The 23,110-nt window shown below is 34.9% G+C and overlaps 1 pseudogene; it reads right to left on the bottom strand.

The window, feature by feature from the left end:
• Positions 1-19,290: 19,290 nt before the first annotated feature.
• On the bottom strand, positions 19,291-22,910 carry LOC141513506 (alpha-ketoglutarate dehydrogenase component 4 pseudogene; annotated as a pseudogene).
• Between the last annotated feature and the right edge of the window lie 200 nt (positions 22,911-23,110).

Genomic DNA, 23,110 nt, shown 5'->3' with positions numbered 1-23,110 from the left:
TACACTCTGTCTCCCATCAACCTGCTTTTGTACTGGGTATACTCAATCTCAGGAATGTACTCTTCCTACCTCTTGGCATTGCTGACTGCTTTCAAGAACCAACTCCAATGATACCTTCTTCTGGAGGCCTTCCCTGACTCTCAGGTCTCCTGTGCTTTCCTCTCTGTCGAGTCCCTTTTCCGGACTCCTATATTGAGTCCCAGTTCTGAACTTCAATCTTCCCCAGGCAAGTGTTGAAGGGGCTGGAGACAAGGAAGGCAAAGGGGACAAGTACTCCATCAACATCTCCAAGTGTTCCAAGTACTCCATTTATTCACCAGAATAAAAGTGCTTAAATACCTTTCCAGTCTCTAATCCACTCCCACTCCCTTGGCACTTAGCAAAACAAGGTTCTGCTTCTCAAAGGCACCAGGTGATAATTTATAGTATTCCCATACACAACGCTTCCTAATATATCCTCCTTCTTGTTTTAGAAACAAAATCATTACATAATGAATGCCACATAAGTTGTAAACAAAAGTTCAATACTAGTATAAACAAATATTTAAACAATAGTGTAAAAACCAATATTCCCAAATTCCTTGAAATACCTTTTATCCCCAATTTATAAAGATTACAAAGTTTTTCTTTTGCCAACAAAAAACCTTTCAAAGCAATCAAATTCAAAACCCAAACTAAAAGGAGTAACATTTAACTTTACCTATTTCAGAGTTTAGACACTAACACTCTCAACACAGAAAACAACTCTTTTGCATTTCAAACTTATCAAAGTGAGATTGTTGGATACCCTGGTCAGCACCAAAATCTCAGAACATAGAAACATTCCCCCACCTCTCCAGGCCAGTAGAGAGATGTAAAAACGTCCTATTGTTGATTAAATACACATATACACACAACACCAATTAAGACCTGTCAACAGAAATACAAGCCATAGGCACAGGCTTCAAAATCTAAATTTCCCAATCCCAGAAAAAAAAAATCTTCTTTCCCTTTGCTCTTAACTAATTATACCACGAAAACTCCCAATCAATAGCCTATTGAAAAACATAGTCATTGCCCAACACCCCCTCCTCCCCCCTCAAACCAGGAAGAAGGCATGTGGGTCCCTTGATTTCTAAAATAAGTTTTTTGAGACATGGGTTTGAGTTGAGATGTTCCAAACAGGAAGATTTCCCTTCTCCCTCCGCCCTCCTTCTGCAGAGGGTGAGGGTGGCAGAGAATGAGAGAGAATATTTGAAATCACCTAAGTGGTTAACACCAGTACAACCTGGAATTGCCGCACCTTGTGAACAGTAGCCATCACTATAATAAACTATCCAACCGCATGTGACACCTTCCCTCTCAACACAGTAAGCACAGCTGGTGTTCCATTCACAGCCCTCTGCTACCCAAGCAATGTTGAGTTGCAGCCGGCTGTAGGCTGGCAAGTGAAACTTGTGGCTTCTGGAGTGCAATCCATTGGTGTTGGTGTCGAGGTCTGCATCAGAGTCTTTGGCAATGATGAGAAGTCTCTGAGGGATTCGGATCCTGCTTAACACTCGTAGTGCAATCAGGCCCGCAGCTTAGGCCAAAAGAAGTAAGCAAGCAGGTCCTCTGGATCTGGTTCATGGCGCTGGTACGGATTCCTGTTGAGCAAGCAGCTTCATCCCCTGGGGTACTGCCTTGGAGACTCTACTTCCCAGTGAGTCCTCATTGTGAAATACTCAATTGTTTACTCACTTTTGCTGATTTCTCCTAGTTTAAAATCAGCCCCCTAAGTAACAAATCAACTTGTTACTATCTCCAGAGTCCTCCATTCTGGGGTGTCACCTAGTTCTCTTGTTATGTCCTTCTTCCGTACTTTACTCAGATAACATGCCTTTGTGCCATATGTTTAGTTGTTGGACGCCATATGTAGAGTCCCTTTTCTGGACTCCCTCAATCTCCCCAGGTGAGCATTGGAGGGTCAGGAGACAAGGATGACAAAGGAGACAAGTACTCCATCAGGAGCTCCAAGTGCTCCAAGTGCTTCATTTATTCACCAGAATAAAAGTGCCTAAATACCTTTCCAGTCTCTAATCCACTCCCACTCCCTTGGTATTTAGCAAAACAAGGTTCTGAGGCTCAAAGGCACCAGGTAATGATAATTTACAGTATTCCTATACACAAGGGTTCCCAACAGCTCTCCAAGTATATACCTTCCTCCAATTCCACATCTCAAATATATATATATATATATATATATATATATATATATATATATATATATATATTCATACTTCTTCCCCATTGATGTGTAAGCTCCTTGAGGGCAGGAATATTCCCTCTTCCCTTTTCTGATCATCAGAATAGGTACAATGTCTTTCCCATAGTAAGTGATAGTTGATTGAATAATTGATTTATTGCAGAGTAGAGGGTCTAATACTTCCATCAAAATATTTCAGTACCTATTGTGAGAAAAAATACTGCAAGATACATCCAAAACAAGGATTATGGGGTCAGCTAGATGGTACACTGGTTAGGGCACCTACCCTGGAGTCAGAAGGACCTGAGTTCAAATCTGCTCCCAGATACTTAATAATAATTACCTAGTTGTGTGACCTTAGACAAGTCACTTAATCCCATTGACTTGCAAAAATATCCCCCAAAATAAAGACAAAGATTACAGAATTAGATATAAGGAGACACGGTCCAAATCTTCATTTTATACTATAGGAAACTGAGGATGGAACTAGAGAATGATATTCTTTAAGTCACATCATTACTAAATAGCAACCATGGAATTCAAATCCTTAGAATCCTCAGACTCTTAAGACATCTCAATTTAGAATCAAATGACCTGGTTTGAATCTTTCAATATTTGGGCTATGTGGTACAATAGGCAGAATTCTACACTTGGAGACATAATTTTGTTATTTTCTATTTTCGGGTCATATCTGAATCTCTTATGACCTCATTGCCATTCACTTTTCCACCTCATTTAACAGATGAGGAAACTGAAGCAAAAAGGTTAAATGACTTGCCTAAATCACATAGAGAGTAATTGACTGAGGTTTTATTTGAACACAGGTCCTCTTGACATATGACCCAGTTCTCTAGTCACCATACTTTCTAGCTGAGGCTTCACAATGATCTGTGTTCAAAACCTGATTCTGATACTTTTTAGAAGTGTTAGAATGTGCAAGTCACTCTGTTAGAGCTTCAGTTTCCTAAGCTGCACATACCTGTATTATCTATCTTTAGATGGTTGCTCTGTGGCTTAAAGGAGATAATGTATGTATACTTTAAAGATTTTAAGTGACTGCACATTTTTCAAATGTCTTAGGGTAGTTTGAAGCTTAATAAGTTATTAAATTATTCTCATAATTTATGTATAATATTGTAAAAGTCTTAAAGTGTTATATAAATACCAGTTATTAGTAGCATTAGCAACATATTAAGGAATTTGTGGTTTGGGGAGAAGATTCACTAAGACATTTTATAATCCATGAGGGAAGACATAGCAAAGTACTTTATAATCTAAAGGTCTAAGAGCTGTTGCAAAGAATCTGAAAAAAATAATTGCGATAATATCAATTTTTCTTTTTTTCCCCACGATCTGTGGGGAAAGGCAAGTCACTGTATTGACAGCCACAGCCTTAGTTTGCAGAGCTTGTCATTTTATTTTTGTTTGTTTATCTTTATTTTTTGCTTTTGTGGGGCAATAGAGTTAAGTGACTTCCCCAAGGTCACACAGCTAGTAAGTATCAAGTATCTGAGGTTGAATTTGGACTTAGCTCCTCCTGCCCCAGGGCTGGTACTTTATTCACTTGAACTCTCATCACTTTATTTTTAGAATTCTGTCATCTTATCAATGTTCTTAGGCCCATTCTCCAAATGAGCAAAACTGGTTCGTCCTGATCCATCTGCTGCTTGGGCAGCCTGGCCTTCCAAATAGCAACTTCAATGTTTAAAATTAAATCTGTCCTTCTGGATTGATGTCCTAAAGGTTTATCTTCTGCCCTCCATCTTTTTAAAAAAATTTTAATTTATGTAATAAAGAAAAATTCCATGATGTAATATAAGAAAAAAAGAAAATTGCACACAGAACTACAAATCTATCATGTGCAACTTTCTATTTTCTTAAAAATATAATAAAATAATATTATAAATTTTGGTTCTTCTCTCCCCACTCCCTGTCTTAAATTCTTACATAGACCTCATAAAGTCTGCCATATAACACTGTTCTGTATTTAGTGAGGCACTCCCTACACAGAGATGTTATCATAAGCTATAGAGACAAATTTGGCACAATGGTTAAGAATACTGTCCTTGGAATTAGGAATATTCATATTCCTGAGTTAAAATCCAAACTGAGACATTCCCATCTTCGGTGATCATAAAATACTAAAGATGGTACATAAAATATGATAAAGCACCCAAATAAAAGTGCAGCATATTTTACATAATAACATTTTTAGTTGTTAATTTGTTTTGTTGTTAAGTTGCTTTCAGTTGTGTCATGAACACATCTGGGGTTTTATAGCAAAGATACTGGAGTGCTTTGCTATTTCCTTCTCCAGCTCATTTTTACAGATGTGAAAAATTGAGGCAAATGGGGGAAGTGATTCAATATCTGAGGCCAGATTTTCACTCAGAAAGATGAATCTCCTAATTCCAAGCCTAGCACTCCATCCACTCTGCCACCCAACTGCTATTGTTAGTTTACCAAATATTTTCATAGCCTTTTTCAATGATGATACCTTTTTTGGATATTACAATGGAGTCAGAAAGACCTGAGTTCAAATCCTTCCTCAGATGATTAGAAGTTGTTTGACCTTTATAAATTATTTAGCCTCTAACTCAGTTTCTTTATTAATGAAATAGGGACAAGAATAGCACATAATTCCCATCCTTGTGGTAAGGAAAAAATGAAGTCACATTTACAAAATTTTCTGCAAATCTTAAAATGCTATATTAATACTAATTATTTTAAATTAAAGAAAAAAATCAAATTTCCCTGAAATGGCACAGTGGATATTAAAAACACACTAAGACAACTCAGATAGTCTGGTCCCATGATTGAATGGAGATAGTTTTGACTTCTTAAGTATTAAGATACTAATCCTCTCCCTAATTAGTCCCAGATTTGCCTGGTAGACTAAGTTCTGTCATTTAATGGAAAATAGGTCTTGATGAAACTGGTTAAATCTAATTCTCAAAACCAAGCATATAAAGGAATGGGTTAATAAGCATGTTTATGGTGCCTTCAAGGTACTGTGCAAGTGCTTTAAAAATATAATCTCATTTGATTGCACGATGGTGGTAGATGACTCTACATATGGGAAGTCTATGCATCAGCTTGGTTTGATTTAACTATCTACCAGGGCTCCCTGGACAATGTGTTCCCTAGATTGAAAGATTCAGATATGGTCTCTACATCATTACCAATGGCTTCAAGCCTGGACTGTGTGGGGGCCATCACTGGTACTGTTTGATTCATAACTTACATCCTCAGGTAGATTTTAATTCTACATGCTGATTGAGCTAATAGAACTTTGCCCTCAATTATGACTTTCTAAATAGATAGTGATTTGTTATATAGGAAAGTATGGACTTGACTGGACATTAACACAGAAATCTTGGAAAGAACCTAAACTAAGCAAGGATATTCAAGGATGAAACTAGGAGAGGTGGGTGGGGGTGGGGGTGGTACAGGCCATAGATTCAGAACTGGAAGGAGTTAAAGATCAAATGGTCCAAATTGCTTTTATAAAGGAGGAAACTGAAGATCTGAAAAACTTGTCAAGTCAAGAACATATTTGTACAATATCTATTAGTAGTAGATGGCAGAGTATGCATCCAAAAGCCAAATTTTCTCTTCCAAAATCTGGTGTTCTTTCTATGGTATCTATGCTGTTAAAAATAAAAAAAAAGGTGGGGGCGGCTAGGTGGTGCAGTGGATAGAACACTGGCCCTGAAGTCAGGAGCACCTGAGCTCAAATCTGACCTCAGAGACATAATAATTACTCAGTTGTGTGGCCTTGGGCAAGCCACTTAACCCCACTTGCCTTGCTAAAAAAAAAAAAAAAACCTAAAAAAATTTTTAAAATTTTAAAATTTTAAAAAAGAGGTGGAAAATGGGGTTGGAAATAGAGAAAATGAAAGGAAATACAACCACAAAAGTAAAACTGAATATGAATTCAGAAGAGTAGGGAAACTGGATAGATCTTTATTTCCAGAAGTAAAATATTATAGATATGAAATATGATAAATTTTGTTATACTCAGTTGACATATTTATTGGTTTTATTGATTTTTTCTCTTTTTAATTCTTTGTTATAAATTATTACTTTTATGAATTGGAAATGGGAGACATTCAGAAATTAATGTAATCTAAAAATAAAATATTTCAAAAATATTTTTAAAAATTTTGATATGTTTGAACTGCCAAACAAAAAAAATATATAAAAGAATGAAGAATGTGTTTTGCCAAAAGCTGGATATGTGAATGGATTACAACTCATATAAGTGATTTTTTTTCAGGATTTTGCAAGGCAAATGGGGTTAAGTGGCTTGCCCAAAGTCACACACAGCTAGGCAATTATTAAGAGTCTGAGACTGGATTTGAACTCAGGTCCTCCTGACTCCAAGGCCAGTGCTCTATCCACTGTGCCACCTAGCTTCCCCTAAAAGCCCATCTTTTTAATGTTAACATTTACTCAATGATTCCATAAGGCTGTAAGTCTTCATGTTTGAAGAACTAAAATGGTACATAGCACAAAGGATTATGGAAAGACCTGTACATGTTGGGGAGGAATTGAAAAATAGAATAAATCTAGAAATATATGAACAGGAAAAAACAAAGGGGATGGTGAAAGGGTAAAGAATAATTATAGTAATCCTTCATTCTCCATTGATGTATAAGTAATGTCAAGAGATAATGATAATGATAATAATACTTAACTTTTAAATGGTAACCTTTCTATTGTTAATTTTTATAAAAGTTATTTTGTTTTCTAATTAAATGCAAAGGTAGCTTTCAACATATGAATGTTTTTGTAAGATTTTGAGTTTCATATTCTTCTATCTCCTCCCTTCCCTCTCCCCACAATAGTCTGATATAGGTTATTCATGTACAATCATATTAAACATTTTTCTATGTAAGTCATGTTGTGAAAGAAGAATCAGAAGCAACAGGGATAAAACCATGAGAAAGAAAAAACACCCAAAACAAGTTTTTAAAAAGTGAAAATTGTATGCTTTGGTATGGGTTCAGACTCCACAGCTTTTTCTCTGGATGGGGATGGCATTAAATCACATACTTAAGTTTCACAAAATACTTAAAAATAGCCATTTTTATCCCTGCAATAACACTGGGAAGTAGGTGCTATTATTATCCTGATTTTCTTGCTAAGGAAACTGAGGTTAAAAGGTTTAATAATTTGATCAGGATTTTAAAATTAATGTGTCAGAGGCTGGATTTGAACATTTTATAATTCCAGGTATAACATTCTATTCATTGTAGTTTCTAGCTCCATTGATTTCTATGAAATGTCAAGACATCTCTAGGAAAACCTGAATTCATTCAGAGAGTTCCATAAAAGATAGATAGATTATAAAGATAGAAAGATATATAGAGATACTGATAAAGATAATAAATATAAAGATAGATATAGATACATTGACATATGAAATTATAGACAAGTATCATACAATATTTGGAAGGCATGATATTTAAATTTAAAGTTTCTTCCAGCTTTAATTCTAATGATCCATTCTTGACTAAGATTTAGAGAGACATAAAACTTTTTTTCAGCTATTAAAGTCATAGTTAAAAAAGTATAACAAAAATAAGTAGAATACCTAAAATAAAAGTGAGATATAAACTGAATCATAGGAATTTGACAAATGCTATTGCAGGAAGCAGTTACATTGGTGAGATAATAGATTCTTTCAAATGTAAGAGAAGAATTCAAAATTGTTACAGTTGGAATAAATCTTAGCAATCATCTTAAACTTTCTCATTTTTAAAAAGGAATAAAACAGCTAATTTATAATCTGTTTTATTTCTGATATCATTTGAATTCTACTGATCTTGTCTCTGTAGATAGAATTTCTTTAAAGTTAGGAAATATACACAGACGCACACATATGTATATATAATATGATTATACATTGATTCCAGGTGTTGTTCATGAGATTTTTGACCTGAAAAGTGATCCTTAGATATAATTTAGTTTAAATCTACCCATCTTTCTATTTTTCAGATAAAACGAAACAAAAATCAAAAACCAAAAACTAACAAAAGAAAAAAAAACCCTGAAGTTCAGAGATAGGAAGTGACTTGCCCAAGATATCGCAATAGTAAATATAAGTACTGGAATTCAACTCCAGATCTGGTTATTACAAACTCAGTGGTCTTTTCTTTTTACCACTGAGCAGGTCTTTGTTTTATAAATGAATATTAATCTCCCAGTGATGCTATATGGCAGGAAACTTGGAACAAAGTGAGAAATCAGGCTAAAAACACTCAAAATGGAAATGAAAAAAATGAAATGTATGGGGATGCAGGCTATAGTACATTACAATCTAAGATTTGTGCATGAGAACTATCGCGAAGGACACTGAAGAGGTGGAATCACTTTCAAAAATCACTAGAAATCACAGAGGTTCTATGACTGAACTCAGTGGAAAAAATTCCCATATAAATGTTATTACAGATCATTCAAAATTAACTATTTTAACGTTAAATAAAACCTTGAAGGAAAATGAGTTTACTGCCTGAAAAGGAAGTCTGTGCAATGTAACCAGGCTCTTTTGTCCACTCCTAAACAGTAATTGTATTTATACTTCCAATTGGCAGATTTGGGTTTGGGGTCTATTGGACGTCAATAAATAGAGCTTTATTCTCATTTTTCACCTTTGGTTAATGTTCTCTGACTTAGCTAAGATCTGCTTCCTGGGACCCTGCTATTTTATCATTTGTGGGAAGATTTGTATGTGGTTTATCATTTTCTTTAAATCTTTGTGAAAATAAATTAAAAGCATCCATATTTACAAATCCTGAGTCGGATTTCCATCCTGTCTAACAGGATGAGAACCTGACACAGTATTCACACTGGTAAGCTAAACCAACATCAAAAGACCTCTCATTAACTGCATGGCAGAGAATGATTGAAGTCGTTTTTATCTAAAGAGATGTGATTCACAGTACAGCGGCATATCTTCCATGTGGAACAACTATCATTGAATCCTAAATCTGATAGAGAGCCCAATAGGGCAGCTAATTCTGCCTCCCTGCTTCTGATCAAACTGTCCCTGGGAGGCAGAATTTTTTTTTTCCTTGTTAATCTAGCCAGGGGTCTGAGTTTCCATTACCTCACTTGATAATTAGTTCCACTTGTACTCAGGCGATTCAGAACTAAACAAATTCCTCTTGATCCACCTTGATTCCAATTAATTGAGTCCTCTTTGGAGATGGAGAGCAACAAAGCCAATTTTATACCATTACCTAGCCCAAAAATGCTAAGTCTGGTACAGTAACATACAAAAAACATCAATTAAGCATCCACTCTGGGCTTAGGAAAGTACAACATTGGGTGTGGAAAAATTATTAGCCTCTAAATAGTATCAATGAAGGAATTCTGAACTTGCAGTATAAAGATACAGATACCCATCCCAATTATGTCCCCTATGAGTTGTGGTGATCTGTATAAGATTAAATTCTTTGGGTTCATTTCCTCCTATAAAATGGAGTCAATATTTGTACTTCATCATTCACAGAGTTTTTGAAGGCAATATGTTTTAATTATATACATTTCTACTATAGAAACATTACTATTATTGTTATTGCAGTCTTTAAATATTGAACTAGTTTTCATTCATAGGCCTTAATAGAAGTACTAAAATAAATAGAGAATCTGTCCCCCTAGCTACCTCCCCCAGAACTATCTCCTAGAAAAAAATTTTGCCTTCCTAATTGCCCTTCCATTTTTGGAAAAAAAAGAACCATGAACAAATTAACTCAGCTGTTTCTCTTGGAAAGGTTCTATCAATCTAATTCTCTAGGGGTCCCTTTACTATCCTTAAAACAAAAATATTCCTTTCTGACCATGTTTTTTCCCTACACATGTGACTCTTACTAATTAAAATCTAAATTCCTCAAAGGTAGAGGCTGTCTTTCCTTTCATATTTTATTCTCAGTAGCTAGCACAGTTCTAGGGATACAATAAGAAGTTGATAAATACTTTTCACTTTATTCATCTGGGAAAAAGTACTTGTATATAATTGATGATAAATTTCCTGAATAAATTTCTATTTTTAAAGACAAAATATAATACTACTGAACTTTGATAACTAGACTCTCTTAAGACAATACACCACTGATACCTTCTAAATGTACATTATTAGGAAAGCATAGGACTTATTCAGAGTTGTGGTTATGATGCAGCCAAGCTATGTGATATGTTGAGCACTAGAACCAAAGTAAGAAAACCTTTTATATATGTGCATATACACATACATATATACACAAATTTGCGTGTATGTATAGAGTCTTTCCAATTTTCTAAAGTTTTGCTAGAATCATAGAGTTAAAAGGGATATGATGGCCCCCTAATGTGGTCTGAGCAGAAGTCTTTTCTGCAACTAGAGATCCCTTCTACATGCACCCCAACCCCCAAATACCTTAACGTTCAATAAAGGTCAATGCTACATCATGAATGCTTGCATTCTGTATATAAACTATATCACATATGAACATCTTATTAAGCATTGCCAAATCCTCATGAGATTTTAGATTTAGAATTAACAAGAACCATGAGTGATCCTTGTGGCAAACTCAATTTATTGATGGGGCAACAGAAATCTGGGGAAGATAACTAAAGCTCAGGGTCCCATAGCAACATAAATATCTAACTCAGGATTCAAGTCCAGGAGTTTCTGATTCTAAAATTATTACTCTATCCACCACACCAAATTGCATTTCAAAATAAAACTATTTCCAGTATGTGGCATGACTGGCATTCCAATCAAAAAGCTGCTGATTCTTATGCAGGGACCTTAACCAAGTCACAGCATTTTCTTGACAAACGGATCCCTTGTCAGACAACCTGCCTAAGTGGCTCCCTGAATGCAGGTTGTCCTCCTCTGTTACTATTATCCCCAAAGCATATGCTATTAATTTTTCTTCTTAATGAACTGTCCAGTCTAGTTTGGCAACTGAAGCTTGTTCAAGAGCTACAATATTAATGGTTTATGCAATGTGGCTATTGTCAGGAACTGTCTTCTAACAACATCAGAACACAATTGAAATGAAATATCTCAATAGCTGTAAACACTGTTTGTCAAAAAAGAAAGTGGGGGAAGTACTATTTTAAAATTGGCACTAATAGACTTTAAAAACATGGATTATTGTGTCACAGTCACAAATGATATCTGTTTAGAACTTGAAGAGTGGGAGGGGGCTATGATGTCCTGATGCTCTGTGTGTGTTTTTGCATGTGTGTGTGTGTGTGTGTGTGTGTGTGTGTGTGTGTTTGTGTATGTGTGTATGTTTGGGAAATCAAGACTCATACCTGCTCACATTTTTCAAGACATACTTTCCTTCAGGGAAAAATGGAGCAGGTTGAAAAGGTCCCTGTAAAAATGTCCAGAGAGACTTGGGTAGACAAAATAATATTTCCTGATTTAAAAGAATCAAAGCCAATCTACAGAATTGTAGAAACTCAGAGATGTAACAAAGCTCGAAGGATGTCATGTCCAACTAGTATCTGAAGGAGAAACCCAAGATAAAATGCCTTTCAAATCACTGTCAAGTTTTTTTTTTTAGAAAACTGTGAGTGAAAATAACTACTTCTTACACAGACAGTCTATTCAAATTATTAGAAAGTTTTTCTTTACATCAAGCCTAAAATTGAACTTTCTACAACTTCTGCTCATTGTTCCATCATATTCAGGTCTAAGAATTCATGGTAAAGATTTCTTTGACTTTTTTTGAGGCAGTTGGGATTAGGAGACTAGCCCAGGGTCACAAAACAAGTAGGTGGTGAAGGGTGGATTTGAAGTCAGATCCTCCTGACTCCAGGACCACTGCTCTGCTTACTGTACACAACCTAGTAGCTCCTACTTTCAAAATAAGTCACAGTCATATAAATCATATAATCTGAATATATATTAATATTATATATTATATAATTATATAATATGATCATATAAATCCCCAGAGAGTTAAATAACTTCCTAAAATAATACAACTAGTGAATAGAGGAGTTCATATTTGTATCAGAGTCCTCTTATTCCAAATCAACTGATAGAGTAGGGGCTTATTACATTCCATAACATTTATGATTTGTCCACTTACTACCCATAAAACTGCGAGCACATCATGTTATGAAATATATGAGTCCAAAAGGGCAGTATGGTACATTAGCAAGAGCTTTTGGTCTAGAATCAGAAGGTCTAAGTTCCTTCTCTTCCAACTGCTAAATCACTAGATTCCTCAATTTGTCAAATTATCAGGTCAAGACTGTTAATTAATGGCTACTCTGTGATGTGGACATAACATTTCTCTAGAATAATGTTTTAAGGAATTAGTCTTTGATACTGTAATACATATGTTACACATAAATATAAAAATTTCAGATGAAACAAAGCACAGAGACAAAGCTGAAGCAAAGTTTGACAGAGTGAGATCTAAAAAAAGATGTCAAAGTCTAAAATGATATATCTAATCTAAAAGACTTCAAGGAAAAATAAAACTCTTCACTGGAGTTCACAAAAGCAACTGGATGAATAGAAAATGGAAACATTGTTGGGCAAAATAAATAGATGTATTTTTTATTTTGGAGTTCAAGTTCAATCTGCTTCCATAGTCACTGAAACCCTGTTTCTCTCTCTTCTCCTTTCACTCTATTCCCAACAGTGGTTGGATGATTCTTGTCCTTCATTATTGAAGAAGACCAAAATGACTATGTTTGAGACAAATTAGTGTGTCTGACTGTGGCTGAAATGGACTCGAATGCTTTACAAAGAACAAATAGTTCATGTGAACACCTGGGTTGTGTACTCTAAACTCATGTATGATTCCCAACAGTAGATTTTTGAAGGTACTCAGATGTCTATATGGCATCTGTATTCATGGACTAGAGCGAAGTATTTAGCTCTTTAAAAAAATGGGACAAAATTAAAAATCATTTAGTTCCTTCCTTTCAGTCTGTTTGATGGATGCTAATCCATTCCAAGTCAAGATGGCACAAACTCAAACAAAATAGAGAATGGGACACATTATTAATTTGCTTTTATTATATGAACTTTTGTTGTTGATGACAACAACAAAAACATTTAATATTTCCATAGTTACTGACTGAAAATTATGTTAAGAGTCAGCTGTACACATACTATATCTCATGTGATCACCAGAAAAGGAGAGAGAGAGAGAGAGAGAGAGAGAGAGAGAGAGAGAGAGAGAGAGAGAGAGAGAGAGAGAGAACTGGAGCCATTATTCTCATCTGACAAAGTCCCCGAGACTCCTAGAAGGCAACTTCCACCAAAATCACAAGATTTCCAAGTTTGAATTATCTAACTTGATTACTGAATCACTGCCCTTGCATAAGTATGCCAACATCTTTATATGTGAAGGACAATGAAAGAAGGACAAAGGAAGAAAAAAGATGTTCATCTTTGCCTCAAAGCCTGAGAAATATTTTTGAAGAAAAGAATAACTATTTTGCTGAGCCTGTTTTTCAAAGGTAAGTTTGGAGGCAAAACAACAGTGTTCAAACACGCCACATGACTCTCTGCCTCTCTAAACTCTAAAATAGAATCAGACAGGGGACAGGCACATTAAAAGATATTAAAAAATAACTGTCTTTTATGTTAATGTGGCTATGTTCCCCAGATCACTCCATGAAATCAGATCAGATTTAAAAATATATAAATTTATTCTCTACTTTAAAAAAAAATGAAAGCACAGAAGGAGAAAGACACTGAACAAAAAATCCTTGAAACTCTCTCCTTATGAACACTGAAGCATATTTGGAAGCATCTGATAACTTTGAAATTGAGAATAAATTTAAAAGAAACAATAAGCTAATTGGTCAAGTTATTCCCTTTCTCCTGAACTATTCTAAGAACATTCTTAAAGCTTTATCCTGCTTCTGCTCTCTCCCTTTAAAATCCAATATGTACTCTACTGCCAAATTCACTTTCCTTTATGCATACATTAGGTCATATCACACCTCTGATAAAAAAAAATCCTCATTGATACTCTATTGCCTGTCAAATTCAAATAATTCATCAGTAAATTGAGAGGTTTGGACAAGATGATTCAGGCACCTATCCAATGATGTGTTCATCCTTAGTCAATTGATCAGTCAGTCAGTATGCATAAATGAAGCAATTATTCTATGGAAACACTGTGCTAAATTCTGAGGAGATAATGGAAAAAACCCACCCAACAAAAAATAGTGCCTGCTCTCATATTCAGGTTAGGCAAGCAGATAACATCATACACATGAGAAAGGGGGGGCAATATCAGAAGGAAGAAATCAGCAAGCAACAAGAAGACTTAGAGAAAGTGAGTTTGGATTTTTTTTGAAGCAACCCAAGAAATTTAGAAGTGGAAATTGAGTAGGTAGACCATTCTGGACATAGCACTAGAGATGGGGGGGGAGGATAGAGGGGAAAAAAAACAAAACAAAAGCCCAAAGATGGGAAATAGAATGAGTTGTATAAAAAGTAACACTTAAATCAGTATAGATAAATTGTCTCATGTGTGGAAGGAAATAAAGGATAAAAAAGACTGGAAAGGTAGGGAGGATTCAAGTTGTGAATGGCTTTAGATGCTAAACCAAGAAGTTTTTATATTTGATCTTGGAGATAATCAGGTACACAGGGCCTACATAATCTGTCACTATTCTACCTTTCTGAATAGTTTCTTATTAATTCCTTCTAAACAAACTACACTATGGCAAAACTGGATTCCTCCTTTGCTTACTGGACATGCCCTATACTTTCACACCTCTATTATAAGGGGTATTGGTAACCCTTATTTTAGAAACATTATTTGACAGCTAAATGAAGGATAGATTGGTTTGGGGCGGGGGGAGACAAACTCAAATTGTTCCTTGAGCTTTGAATGCCCTTCTTTCTCTTATTCCTTACTGACATTCCTACTAATTCTTTTGAACAGTAACTCAAAAAAAAAAAACTCCTCTCTAAAGGCAAATTCATCTTATGCTTCTCATAGATACCCTCTCATATCTCAAAAAGTGCTTACTCTTGTAATTTCTAAAAGTACTTATGTATTTTATTTAAATAATTAAATTAACTTGAATTAAAATATTTCTATATTTGTATAATAAAATTTCTAACTTTTGTTTGAGGGAGGAACATTATTATCTCCATAGACTGTAGGATTCCTGAGAATGGGGATCATAGCTTAATTTAACTCTTTATTAGCTCCTTAAACATTGATTTTTTGCTGAATACTTAAAAATATTTATCTTGCAGAATATACTTGGCAGAATACATTTGCCTTATTAATGGAAAGGGAATTCAACTTGAAAACAGAAATCTGGATGAGTCCCCATTCTGTGGCCTACCAACAGTATAAGGAGCATACCTTCCTTCCTCACTCCAAATGTCAGTTTTATCATCTATTAAATCAGGACTTATGGTGGATTATTTATGAGTCCTAAGATATCTATTGTATGTAACTGTATAAAAATTGTCTAAGATCTTTTTTCCAGCTCTAAAGAGTCCTGTGATTTTTTTTTCTTTGAACTCCATGTTTAGTCACCTTCTTCCTTCCCTACAATCTCCCAGATCCACTTCAGTCAAAATTAATTGAGAAGAATTTCAAAATACCCTGTTAGCCTCCTTCACTCCTATGAACTGCCTGGGGCACCCTGTGCCTCAGAAGAAATATGGGAACTTTAGCTTAGTAGCCTCCAGAAGAACTAATTCTTTTCTCCTTTGGAAAATGGAAGGTGGATTATTTCCCTCAGGACCTCTGAGTAGTGATTGGACATCCTGGACCTATTCTAGCCTGTTTTGGGGAGAACTAACTGGTTCCATCATGTTTCTATTCAAGGCAAAATGCAAGAAGGGAAGGGATGAGAAGAGAAGGGAAGAGGAAGAAAAGGAAAAGGAGGAACTGGTGTCTTTTACAATATCCTAGGTTCCAAGAAGGATGATTCTTATTCATCCTAAACATGTTTTCATCCCATTAAAGAACAAGGAAAGTGATATTCACTGCCCTCAAAAACAATTTTCACTATGTGAATGATTTTTTTCACTATATACTACAGAAGAAAAACACTAAACCAAAACAAACCCATAATACTTTTTAGAACAGTTTAACATAAATACTGGACATATTTCATTTTTGTTTAATTATCTTAGGCTTTTTAGGATCCCATTTCAAGTTTTTAATGACAAAGATGTGGGAGTAGCTTTTCATTTACTTTCCAGCTCATTCTACAGATGAGGAAATTGAGGGAAATAGGGTTAAGTAACTTGCCTGGGGTCACAAAACTAATAAATATCTGAGGTCAGATTTGAACTCAGGGAGATGAGAGTTACTGAATCCAGGTCTGGTACTCTATCCATTGCACCACTTTACCCTTCCTCTGAACTAGATTATTGTATCCACTCTCTAAACAGTTTTCCTGACTCCTCTCTTCCCCAAACCAATCCATCCTTAGCTGCCAACATAATGATTCTAAAATGTATAAGGGATACCACTAACCCATATAATAGAGAACTGCAATTACATTCTGAATAACCAGATTTGAGTCTCACTTGGGTGACCTCGGGCAAATTATTTCATTTCCCTGAACTTTATATTACCCACTAGTAAAGTATAAATATACACATGATTATTTATGTAAAATAGGGATGCGAATATCCTAAAAGAATGAGTTATTGTATCATCATCATTATAATCATGTGAGAATTATATAGTTTTTAATTAACTATTTAGTTTAAGACTTATTTATACCTTGAAGCTCCTCCTCCTCCTCTCTCTTTGTCTCTCTCTCTCTCTCTCTCTCTCTCTCTCTCTCTCTCTCTCTCTCTCCCCCCCCCCCCCCATCTCTTTCAATAATGTGCAGAAGCTGGAAAGGGAAATTCAAGGAAATGAAATGTAAATATAAACCTTCTTCTTACAAGCAGAACTTACAATGTGGAAAAGAAAAGACTTGGACTCTTATTCTGTCTTACTAGATGCTTTATTTGAGGGACAGAAAAATAGTAGAAAGGTTTCATCATTCCTAGGGCCCAGGAAAGAAGTTGGATTACAAAGGAAACATGCAAAATGAAACCTTTTTTCATATTTTCAATAAGTATGAAATCCTTTACTTAAAAAACAAAGAAGTGTCTCTATGAACTAGATAACATCAAGCTAGTTTGTGATTTAATGCTATTTCATACACTTTGACCCTCAAAATTTCTTTTGAATATGTCTTTTACCTACCCCACTATTGGCCAGCACTGAGGCCAGAAGTTGGCAAAGGAAGCAAAAGGAAATGAAATGTAAATATGTGTCTTCACCTTAAAGGTAGCACTTTTAACAAGAAAGGCATAAATCATGTCTTGTTGTACTGTTCTTAATAAATGGATTGATGGCTCCTTGTTCAGGGACATAAAGGCTTTGGATAACAAATGCAGCTGGGCAGCTTTGATCTCTAAAATGTAGGAAATCTAATACCAACCTAAAAGGTGCCATTTTGACTTTGATAATCAGAAGAGAACAATAACATTATCAGGTGCTGGAAATGTTGGTTTAAGATTTCAAGGAGATTTCACTTGAATCTTTCCCCATTCATAATAATTGGAACACTTCAAGGATGAAAAAAGCAGGGAAAAGTTTCATTTGCTCAGCAATAGAGTGAGTGCCTGCTCTATGATCACTTGTTCAAAACAAATTAATTAATATAATTTTTAAAGAGCAAGACATATTAAAAATAGCAATGTACCAAACAAAACCATTTAGTCTTAATTTATCCATTTAATAGTTGTATGCCATTGAACAATTTTTAATCCTTATTTTATTTTAATTTTTGAGACTGAATCGTCTTTTTATCAAAACATAGAATTTATCAACTAATATATGTTAACAAATATCACTTAGAGTATTAGAAAGCTTCATGAATCATGTCACCTACCTATAGTCTGTTTCTCATGAAATGTTGACCTCTTCACCATGTTATACTGCCTTGTTATTTAACTTCTATGAGCCTCAATTTCCCTATTTGTAAAATTACACCAAGTAAGACTTATGTTTAATACTTGATATAAATATCTTGTTAAGTAAAAGACATAATGGAAATCAATTTCTAATCATTAAATATTATATAAATATGACTCATTAATGTTACTATTCTTGTTATCATATTTTCAAATCTAATGGCTGTAAAGTCAGAAGATCTGGGTATAAATTTTGGCACATATAATTTGATGATATTCTCTGAATTTCCTTCCCCTGAGGGTAGTGAAGAACTAAGGCATGTACATGATAGAAACAGTAATAGAACATAGAATCTTAAAACATAGCACCTGGAATTAGAAATGAAAACTTTAATTCATAGAAGGTGAAAACAGAATTTCAGAGCAACTATTTACCTCTTTCTCTCTCTCTCTCTCTCTCTCTCTCTCTCTCTCTCTTGTTCTTTCTTTTTTTACTATTTCTTAAAGAAATTTCTTTCTAAGGGTGGCTAGGTAGTGCAGTGGATGGAGCACCGGCCCTGGAGTCAGGAGTACCTGGGTTCAAATCTGATCTTAGTCACTTAATAATTACCTAGCTGTGTGGCCTTGGGCAAGCCACTTAACCCCATTGCCTAGCAAAAACCTAAAAAAAAATTCTTTCTTCCTCACTCACATTTCTTTATCTGTTAAATAACAATATAGCTTAGATGATCCCCTAGTTCCTTTTTAGATAAATAAATTCATTAATATATGAATAAATCTCTGATATTTTTTCTCCCAACATATACAGGAAAATCTGGATTTATCTTACTCCTTCCTTCAAAATTTCTTCCCTTCTGAACTTCCTTATTCTTGTTAAAGATACCTGGTTTACCACATTGGTGTCATCTCACCCTAAAACACCCCACATATCTAATGTGTGTCACAACTTGTCTTTCCTGTCTTCTAAATATCTCTTTCTTTGTGTTTTTTTTTAGGACTTTGCAAGGCAAATGGGGTTAAGTGGCTTGCCCAAGGCCACACAGCTAGGTAATTAGTGTCTGAGACCGGATTTGAACCCAGGTACTCCTGACTCCAGGGCCAGTGCTTTATCCACTCCACCACCTAGCCGCCCCGTTAAATATCTCTTGATTACATCTGCTTCTACCTACTCATATAATCATCACAAAAATATAGTTTGTTTGTTTTTTTTTTTGTTTTTTTTTGGGGGGGGAATAAATATTTAATTCAATTTGTGCTCACCATACATGATCAAAAGGTATAACAAACTCAAAGGGCAGGAACTTTCTTCTCTTAAGTCATATACAAAATACCTTTTAAAACACATTCCTCTACGTCCGTTTCATTTTTTGTTCACCATTTTTATGGTTTTTGACAAATAAAAGTTTGATAATGGCAATAAAATGCATTTTTCATTACTGTCCCATTGTCAGTAGCACAGTAATCTATCCTGCCTGAATTTTATCCTTCAGAATAGGATAACACTGATTCTCATCTAATCTCAAAAGCTTTAGTATCCTCCCTCCTAAGACAATGATTCTTCCTGACCAATACTTTCCATTACTAAAGAGAAAAACAAGGAAAAATTATGGAAACTCTTATTGGAAATTAAACCTGAACAATATTAGAGATACTTGAAAATCAAAAGCAAGCTAAAATGCTATCTAAATTATACAAAATCCTACTTATAGACAAGCTGGATTAAAGATATAAATGACTAGCTAAATTTTCTACCCTTCAAGTTTTTACAGAATCTTATGTTAAATTGGTTTCATGTATAATTTAACATTTGTCATTTTTGAAGGCCTTTATTGTGAAGCTAACTACTCTTTATTTGATAATCATAAATATTAGGCTTGTCAAGTGATTACTCTGGACCTCCACATTGAATAAATTCAGTCTCTTCTGAAGACATGAATTTCCTCCTGTATTTCTAAGGTAATGTTTTTACTATTTCAGCAGTATCAGGTGGACCATGATTCATTAGCAAATCTGATGATTTACCACCCATAGAATGCTGGGATATTGCGGAACAGTGAGATGGAAGCACGGATGATTTTAAAGATTCTGGTACATTCAGTTTGGGGTAGCCTTTTCTGCCCCCCTTATTAGTGGGGTATGTCACTTGACTACCTGCATGACCCAGGTGGCCGCCACCATCTTGCTGCCCATGGTCTATAGTTTTTGTTTTTGGGGTTTTTTTAGGTTTTCACAAGGCAAATGGGGTTAAGTGGCTTGCGCAAGGCCACACGGCTAGGTAATTATTAAGTGTCTGAGACCGGATTTGAACCCAGGTACTCCTGACTCCAGGGCCAGTGCTCTATCCACTACGCCACCTAGCCGCCCCATATAGTTTGTTTTTTTAATCAGCATTCACCTTGTTGTTGTTGTTGTTCAGTCATGTCCACCTGTGTATGACCCCATTGGGGGCTTTCTTGGCAGATGTTCTGTAGGGGTTTTTTTTGTTATTTCTTTCTCCGGATCATTTTAAAAATGGGGAAAAAAAGGCAAATAGGGTTGCCCTGAATCACACAGCTAGTAAATGTCTAAAGCCAAATTTGATTTCAGGAAGATGAATCTTGATTCACAACCTAGTTCTCTACCCACTGCACTACCTAGCTGACCCACCTTTGAATATACTATTACAATAGCCTTCTAACCAGTCTTCCTGACTCAAGTCTCTCCCATCAATCTATCCTTTCACCAACATGTTGATTCTATTTTTTTTTTCCCTCACCATTCACTTGCTCAATGAGTAACTGGAGTTGCTCCTGCTTACAAATCAGCATTCAGTGTCAAATATAAATTTCTCTATTTGCTATTAAAGTTCTTCATAACCTGACTTCTTTTGCCTTTTTTAGACTTTTTTTTCACCTAATCTCTCTCTAACTAGTAGCTCCACATTCAGTCCTAATGATTTACTTGTAGCTCCTCAAACATTTCACTTCATCTCCCATCACTATTCTTCATTGGTTTTACTCAATGACTAGAATTCCAACTCACAACACTTAGTATCTTTGGTTCCTTCCAGACTCAGGTTCATCTATCTTCTGCAGAAGATCTTTCCTAGTACTACTAGATGCTATTACATATTCCTTTCAGATTATTTTCAACTATGTTGTCTATAGCTTATATATGCCTATTTATTTGCATGTTATAGTTCCCCCCATTAGAATATTTTATTTTTCTGAAAACAGAGACTGTTTTCTGTTACTTAGCAGAATGCCGGCTGAGGAGTCAGCATACAATATATGCTTACTGATTGACTGATGAAAATGAATTCACATTAGTCATTAGTGTCTAACTAAAAAAGAGCTGAAGATTTGAAACTATCCTAGAGTCCCCTGAGAAGCACTATAATATGTTTTATTTTCTATCATACTCAAACTGAATTTTTTTTCATCCATAATCTCTGGTTCAGTCAAAATTTGTCATATTAATAGTATTCTAATAAGAAGGTCACACTAAATATCCACTTGTTGAAAGGGCAACTGAAACAAAGACCTTTCCCCTATAAGGATTAATTAATAGCTAGTCCTTGCTTTCATACTATTTTAAATATATCTCTAGGGTGAATGGAAGGCAGTTCAAAAGAGCTCAGGTCTTGATTCAGTTTTTTGTTGATTATCTAGAGTTAGAAAATGGTATAGAAAATATTAATAATGGAGATGAAACTTAAAAGTGAGTCCTATACATTTTTTGAGAGCCAATCGTTAAATATCTATCATGCTACCCCTGCATATCCTCTATCTAGTAATGGTTCCTATGGCCACAAAGAGATTTAATATGTAGATCTTATATAGATCTGTTGCATTCTCTAGAAGCCTGGGGACAAAGCTATTTTCATTACTTTCCCAATTTCATTTTCAAGAGAGTATTCAATTTCCCTTGGCTACATGACTTTCAGCAAGTCATTTAACTTTTCTGGTCCTTTTCTTTTTACATCATTGAGAAAATGATGGTGTTGAAATCTATGAGATCTTTTCCAAGTCATAATCTTATATTTTGATGATATTCTCTAAATTTCTTTCCACTAAAGGTAAGGGAGAACTAGAGCATGTACGTAATAGAATAGTAACAGAACATCGAATTTAAAAAGACAGCATACCTGGCATGTTAGAGGTAGGAGTTCTTTAGATCATAGAAGGTGAAAACAAAAAATTTCAAAGCAATTAGATACTATAATTATAAACTATTGAAGAAGAAAGAGATCACAGAAAATAGAAATTTAGAACTACCGGAAATGTTTGCTTAAGTAACTTTAGAAATTATCCAGTCTATCCTTATCATTTTGCAGATGGAAAAATAGAAGCCTGGAAAGGGACACTGACCTGATGATAGCAAGGTAATGAAAGATCTTGGCTTCCCCTACTCCAAGGTCAGAGTTAGTTTCTCTCTCCTATATTGTAAGATACTCCATCTGACCCTGTCATGTGATTTTGCCAGAGAGGAGTTAATTTATTTATCTTTTCTCATCAATGAGTCATTGAATATCAGGGAAACCTGGAGAACATGGAGTCAAAGAACATAAGTAATAAATACCTCCCTTTCAACAAAAGCATTTGGTATTGATTAAAAATCAAAGTAGATCAATAGAGAGAAAACTAGATAAGAGAGACCAGAATAAGTGATCTCTGAGACCCCTTCCAATCAAAGGAAGTGGGATATTGGAATTAATCCATTCTTCATCTTGATTCCTAAAAGAAGGTAATGAGCATGAGAATCATTTGAAAGGCAGGATGATTATGGCAATGATGAAGATGATGATGATAAAATTATTTTTATCTGATTCTTTATATATATATATATATGTATATATATATATATATATATATATATATATTGCTTCATTTCAACTGTGTAACAAACCTTCTACATTATGTATTGTTGCTTTTTGAATTTGATGAAGAAATTCACAATTTAGACCCATGGTAACATACATA

Source organism: Macrotis lagotis, chromosome 1, assembly GCF_037893015.1.
Source record: "Macrotis lagotis isolate mMagLag1 chromosome 1, bilby.v1.9.chrom.fasta, whole genome shotgun sequence".
NCBI classification, from domain to species: Eukaryota; Metazoa; Chordata; class Mammalia; order Peramelemorphia; family Peramelidae; genus Macrotis; species Macrotis lagotis.
Note: the sequence above shows the minus strand (reverse complement) of the source record. Positions and strands in the feature narration are given on the sequence as shown.